Source organism: Ochotona princeps, chromosome 29 (genome assembly GCF_030435755.1).
Source record: "Ochotona princeps isolate mOchPri1 chromosome 29, mOchPri1.hap1, whole genome shotgun sequence".
NCBI lineage: Eukaryota > Metazoa > Chordata > Mammalia > Lagomorpha > Ochotonidae > Ochotona > Ochotona princeps.
The window spans coordinates 23,412,451-23,419,932 of record NC_080860.1 but is presented as its reverse complement, the minus strand read 5'-3'; positions in this window follow the sequence as shown (position 1 = coordinate 23,419,932).

The window sequence follows — 7,482 nt, the reverse complement described above, 5'->3', positions numbered from 1 at the left end:
AAGGCTGTTGTGGCTATTAAGTTCTATAAGATAAAACCAATACTAGTGATTCTTAATGAAACATCTTATAATAGTTCATTCTTGCTAAATCCATATTTTAAAATGGCAAAATGTTGTATAAGATGATTATCTGCTACAAATAAAAGTGATCATTAACATAAAGTATATATTTTATATAATGACCAATCTGTGATATAAAGATTACAAATTTTAATGTATTAAAAAGAAAACATAAGTGAGGAGTTCAACTGAGATAAAATACATTCTTAAGAAGTATTCAAATTAGAACATGAGACGTTTCCCAGCATTGGGTTGTTATTTCTTGGATTGCAGAAAAATTTTCTAGCACTGTAACAAAAATATCAAATGACTGTGTCGTATATTTCTCTGGAAAGCCCCACTTAAATCTATTCTGCTCTACAATTTCCATCCTTCAGTTGCCTCACACTTTTAAGAGTTTGAGGCACCAAACGAAAAGGTCTACAGCTTTGCACACAGTGCTAGGATTGTTCTGTTTAACATGTATTTCAAGGTCTGTCAATTTTTGAGCTTAGAGAAAAAGTTAAACAATACATTTCTCACATGGCATCCACAAAAGGAAGGGTTCAAGGACAAGCCTTCTAACTCACAAATGCAAAAATCCACATATGTTCAAGTCTCTTATGCACAATAGTGCATTATTCACAAACAGTCCATAAATACCTGCATTTTAACTCAGTTCTATTCTGCTAATGATACTTAGTAACTCTGTTATTGAAACAGTGATAGCATTATATATTTAGAGAATAAGCACAAGAAGAAGAATCTGTCAGACACAATACATTTTTTTTTCAAATAGATCTGATGCACAGTTTGTTGAATCTATAGCTGTGGAAATTGTGGGTGCAGAGGGCAAGCTATATGATAGTAAGAATATTGTCAAGATTCCAGCCTAGCAATTTAATTCATAATTTGCCATTGCAATGATTTGCTTCAGTTTATTTTGTTTGGAAAACAAAGTTTTTAAGTTTCTAAGTTAAGACACAATTCTACCCAACTCAGTCACGCACATCAGTAGAGTCATTTACCTCAATTTGATTTTCATTGTTATTGATCGGTTGGTCTGTCAGTATTGTAGTGCATATAAATGTCATTTTCTCTCTAAGTCCATTTAGCTCTTGTTTCGGTATTTTAGCTTCTCCAATAAGCTGAAATCGCAACAAAAAAATGCAATTCATCATACATGTTTGTAAACAGATGCATTTACAAGTCTGGTATGTCAATAACAGACATCAAAAAGACAGGAAAGATTACTCCTATTGCAAAGAATTTTCAAATTGGGGTAGTATAAAATAATAGGCTTAAGTATTCTTTAATTCATTTACATATGTATATAAAATCAAAAGTTTTCTGAGACAAAAACACAGATACTTTATAAAGTTCATGTAAAATGACTAGGGATAAGTTTGTCACTAAAAATTCTTTAAAATCCATGCACATTTTTAATAGTATGAATTTTTTTCTATAAAATGGTTGGAAACACATCTCTCTCCATTTCCCTCTATCCCTCTGCCATTCTGTTACTTTGCCTGTCCTAGAAAGAAAATCCTTTATTTAAAAGTAACAAACTTAGGCTGAAAAAAGAGACTATGTAGATAAGTAAAAAAAGGTATAAATTCATGAAAGAAATTTTCCATACACATATGAAAGAAACATCTACTTATACTTCATAACTTTACCATCAAACAATAAATTTCTCTGTCAAACTGGCCCTTCATTGGAGAATATCCTACACAATCACACCCCCAAAAATCCTTTTCTGTAAAATTACAAAAGAATCAGATGATGGCTAACAGGAATTCATGATGGGGGAAGGGTTTGGGGTGAAGGGGGGGGAATCCCAGTCATGTAATGCAATGTAATTAATGAATAAATGAATATTAAAGAAAAAAAAAATGAATACTGGGGCCCGTGCTGTGGCACAGCCAGTCAGGCCTCCGCTTGAAAGACCTGCATCCCCTGGGGGTATCCAATCAAGTACTGGTGGCTCCACTTCTGATCCAGCTCCCTGCTTATATCCTGGGAAAGCAGTCTGGGATGGCTTAAATTCTTGGCCCCTTGAATCCACACAGGAGACCCAGAAGAAGCTCCAGCTATTGCAGCCATTTGGGGAGTCAACCAGAGAGGGGAAGATCTCTCTTTCTCTATAACACTACATGTCTCTCTTGTAAACATGCCATTCAAATAAAAGTAAGTCCTAAAAAACTGAAATTAAATGGCCTGGTGTGATATCCTAGTAGTTAAAGTCCTTGTTTTGAATGCGCCTGGAACTCATATGGGTGCTGGTTCTAATCCCGGGAGGCTTGCCTTCCATCCAGCTCCCTGCTTGTGGCCTGGAAAAGCAGTCAAGGATGGCCCAAAGCCTTGGGACCCTGCACCTGTGTGGGAGACCTAGAAGAGGCTCCTGGCTCCTGGCTTCAGATCAGCTCAGCTCCAGATATTGCAGCCACTTGGGGAGTGAATCAATGGATGGAGGATCTTCCTGTCTCCCTTCCTCTCAAAGTATCTGACTTTGCAATAAAAATAATAAAAAATTGAAACCAAGGAAAAATCATCAAATTTAGTGACTAGATGCTATCTAATACACTGCTAAAAAGTGATGTAAACATGCAGTAATAAAAGGTTAGTGAATGATCATTATTACAATAATTTGTTTCAGGAACACTGATAATTAAAACTACATAAAAGTAGTTGTAGCAAGTAATGCCATCTAAGTCATTTTTTAATATAAAAGTGTATTTTTGATTCTATCAGAAGCTTAACACTAGGTTGACCATCACTTGCTCTTGACATTAAGATGACAAAAGATTGCTGCTTTTTGTTATTTTAGAGGCATAGTGTTTAATAGGTAAAATAGGAAATGCATCAAAGATGACTGTAAAAATAAAACGTGGAAAGTGACAGAAAAATACTAATAAACTCAGCAGACCTCAGAAGCTAAGACATAAAAATGGGAATGCCTAAAGGCAGATTAATTTGGTAACACTCCGCAAAAATTAAATAGTCTGAAGGCAAAAAAAAAAAGCCAGCAACAGCATCACAGAAAAAAAAAAAGGAGGAAGAAGGAGGAGGGAGGAGGGAGGGGGAGGGAGAGGAAGGAGGAGGGAGGAGGAAGGGGTGGGGGGAGGGGGGAGGAGGGAGGAGCAGGGGGTGGGGGGAGGGGGGAGGAGGGAGGAGCAGGGGGAGGTGGGAGGAGGGAGGAAGGGTTAGAAGGGAGGAGGGAGGAGGAGGAGGGGGTTGGGGGAGGAGGGAGGAGAGGGAGGAGGAGGAGGGAGGAGGAGGGGTGGGGGAGGGGGAGGAGGGAGGAGGGGGGAGGAGGAGGAGAAAGGAGAAGAAGAAGAAGAAGAAGAAGATGAAGAAGAAGAAGAAGAAGAAGAAGAAGAATTGGATTGAGCCTCTCATGTAACAAGGCACCACTCGACATCCACATCCAGTATCTCTGATAATGAAGCGGCTCAAGTCTCAGTCCACCCAGTTTCCTCTTTCCAATAAATACGACCCTGAAGAGTCAGTAGGTGATGGTTTGTGAAGGTGGATCCCTGCTGCCTACCCGGCAGACCAAGAGTGAGCTCCCAGTTCTGAGTGTTGGCCTGGCTCAGCCCTAAAATTACAACTATCTGGGGAGTAACCCAGACGATAAGAACTTTCTCTATCTCCACCTCTCAAATAAACACATTTTATAAGATTTACATCTCTTGAAAACAGTGTATTGATGAATTATGAATAGGTATATAGGAATCAAAATAATTATGATAAAGAAAATGTTGGGTGAGACAGAAAATGTAATCCTATTACAAGACCCAGATACAGCACTTACAGAATTATGATAATGCAATTATTGATCATATGTAAAGTTTCCCACTGAAAAACTATCAAGTTACTGGGAAAAGAAATACATGTGAATGAGTGTATCTTACCTATATAAATGGGAAAGAAAAGGATAAATATAAAGTCCTCATTTTATCTACCTCCAGAATCACGTGTGCCATTAAACCTCAGATAAGGTTTTGGTGTAACTGCTGTGATTGCCAAGGTATAAAATATGCTGGTTTACTTTCACTCCCAGGAAAGAATAGCAGAAGAATATACACTTGTGTACACCTCCCTAAAATATACACTTGCAAGTGGGCAAAGAAAGTGTCCTACTCTGATAATAACAAGAAAAAAATATCTACTCTAGGTCTTAATATGTTGTTGGTCACAAGTATGCCCAAAGTGCTTCTAATGACATAGCTGAAAGCTAGAGTCTCTATAGAGTACAAACCTGTTTCAAGCTTTCGTGAAGCTGCAAATTTTCATTCAGTACTTTAAGTAAATCCAAATGTGTTTGAAAGCTCTTGGTTGTTCTTTTAGCCTAAGTATAAAACATACTAAGTCAGTAACAATTAACATAACACAATAGATCATCTTCATGGACTCCCTAGAATATCCACGTGGACAATAGCTAAAGTATCCTAAAGCATGGAAACAACATGCCAACAGAGGCAGCAACATGCCAACAGAGGCAGCCCAGCATAGCAGGAAGAAAGAACCTAGAATCAGAGTATAGTTGTGCCACCAATTTGCCATGCAACCTTGGACAAATGACATAACCTGTTATCAATCTCCATGTATTGCATAGCAAATTTTGTGAACAATGTATTCTGTATCTCATCCACTAAAAGCTAACTTTATGAGAGTTTTTCTGCCTTAATATGTTAAACACCAAGCATCTTCAACAGGACTCAGTATATAGCAACAGCTTTTCAAATATGTGTACAGTGTTACAATAAACTTTCATCAAGTGCCTTGTGTGTGTGTGTGTGTGTGTGTGTAAACTGAAGATCATCTACCTCTGAAACCATAACATCAAATAGTATTCCTGAATGATACAAGCAACAACCAAATTTAACTTATTTGCAAAAGCAACAGACCTACAAGTGTTAAGACAAATTCAACTTACTGCAGCAATTTGTGATTGGAGGAATTTTCTTTCATCATCCAGGGTCTGGATGCTTTGTTTTGCCTGGAAAGAAAGTATCAGTTAGTAGAGAAGTATTTACTAAACCCCTCCAATTTTCAAGATGCCACATCTCAACTTTGATACTTCACAACACTTAAGGTACATAATGTACATTACACCTTACACACATCATGATTTTAACTGCTCATATTTACAATGTCCTAACCAAAATTTTTAATGAATAAAAACTATACAGTGTGTATGTGATCATTCAACATAAATGATTTATATGGCCTACATCAGTAGTGAATGTAGAAAGTTCTGTAAGAAAATATGCAAAAAAAAAAAAAAAACCCTACTTCACATATGGCATCTAAGGAAGGGAAAACAGAGGATCTGGAAAATGGTGCTCTCCATTTTTTGACCTCTATATTCCTTACCTTTTTGTATAGTACATGTTATACTTTGGCCAATAACATTACATTCTGAAACCCCATTAGCATTTTATAATATTTTCATTAAATACAAAAAGTCTTACCAATGCGTTTTGTTCAAAATGTTCAGATTTCTCTTTTTCTAATTGTTTTTCTAAAAAGAAAACGTCATCCTGTATGTTGAATTTGCAACTCTCCAGCTTTTCATGCGTTTCCTAAAAGAAAAATCAACTTTGTAAGACATATGTGGGAATTTGTAGTTAGGGAAATCAGGTGACTACATCCAAACATATGGAGTATAAGTTAAGTCTAGTTCATAGATCCTAACGATTGTCAGAACAAAGTGCCAACAAGCAGGTGCCAACAAGCTTCTTCACAGAGAATAAACAGTTCAGGCTTGCAGGCCACACAATCTCTATCACAGTTATTCACACATACTATGTTAATAAGAAACAAAGATAATTCTAACTGAATGAGCAGCATTGTGCCGTAGAACCTTTTTTTTTTTAACAAAAACAGGTGGGGTGAGAGGGGAAATCCTTGAGCCTACGGAACTATATCATGAAAAATCAAACAGAAAAAAGAAACTGGTGGAGAATCCACTGTGTAGAGTTTGCCAACCTTTGCTTTAAAGCATTCTAAAACAAAAAAGGTGAAATAACCTAATTCATTATAATGTAATAACATCAAAATTAAATAAAATCAAGATTTCTTCATGATATTTGATATTGAATTAAAATAATTGTACAATTAAAAATTTTAAATAATTATTCCTACTGAATTTTTTAAAAATGTAATAAATATGCCTCTGCCATTTGTGAGCCTTCAACAAAAGTTGAAAAAACAAAATCAAAAGTTGAAAAAACAAAATCAAAAGTTTCAAATGTAAGGCAAGCAAAAATAAATTTTTTTAAAAAATGCTCTATTGTGCTGCTGAAAAAAAAAAGTTATTTTTCCTATCTCTCTAAATTTGACTATTTTTATAGCAATTCTCTGACCTGAATCAGAAATACTCTACCTGCTCTACTGGTTTAATTTTTTTTCTAGATTCAACTAATAAATTCGTGAAAATTCTCACACAGCTTGTATTCAATTATGACTACTACCGCTGAAAATAAATGCTGTGTCTTCTTAATTAGTAATACAAGAAAAAAACATCCCAAAATATCCAATTAGCTAATTTTTCTGGTATGTTACATAACTGAAATGCCTTCACAACAGGCTGGCATATTCCATTATTTCAGTTTGTCTACACATATACTCCAGGTTGAGTAAATGTGTTTGCTATTGAGTTTTTCCTGTTCTGTTAGCAAGCCAAATGCCTTCTAAAATTCTTCTGTCAAACTACTAGTCAATTACTACTAGGATGGTGTTTTAAAGGGTCAGCAAGTATAAGAGGTTATCAATATGCTTTTGATATTATTAGGTAACACAGGAAGAAAGCATTAATAGATATATCATATTTGCAACACAATTTATGCCATCCTTTGCACTGCACAAGGAAATTAATGACAAACAGATGTTCTGATGATGAAAGACATCAGTGATTGAAACTGCCATGTGGAATTGAACTCCTACACCAAATTAAAATGACTACCACCTTCTAACTTCACATCGGTGGAAGCAGACCTCTTCTGTACTGCGTTATTACTCCCTGCTTTTCACATCCCGATCTTTAAGTGGTCGTGGCATATTCTAATCACTTAACTTAATCCATCTTAATTAAACTAAAGTGTAGTATATTTTCCTTACAAGGAGTTGAATCACACCAGGCTCAGGAAAGCTGAATCATGAGAATACTCCTCATTCAGTAAGCTCAGGTTGGTAACTTGAGACCAGCCATGGGGGAACATTTTTTTTTTTCCTCAGAACTCAGCAAATGATTTTTGGACAGGCAGTTCTGAAACACTTAGCAGCGTATCAATATTTACAATGCAAATCCCTGATCTGATTCTGAATAATTCCCAGTGTTCTGAGGATTACAGAAAGGTAAATACCATTACACAGTGTAGGTAATTTATTGCTGACAACTATTCCTGAAATTGTTTGAATGAATCCTTCATCTCC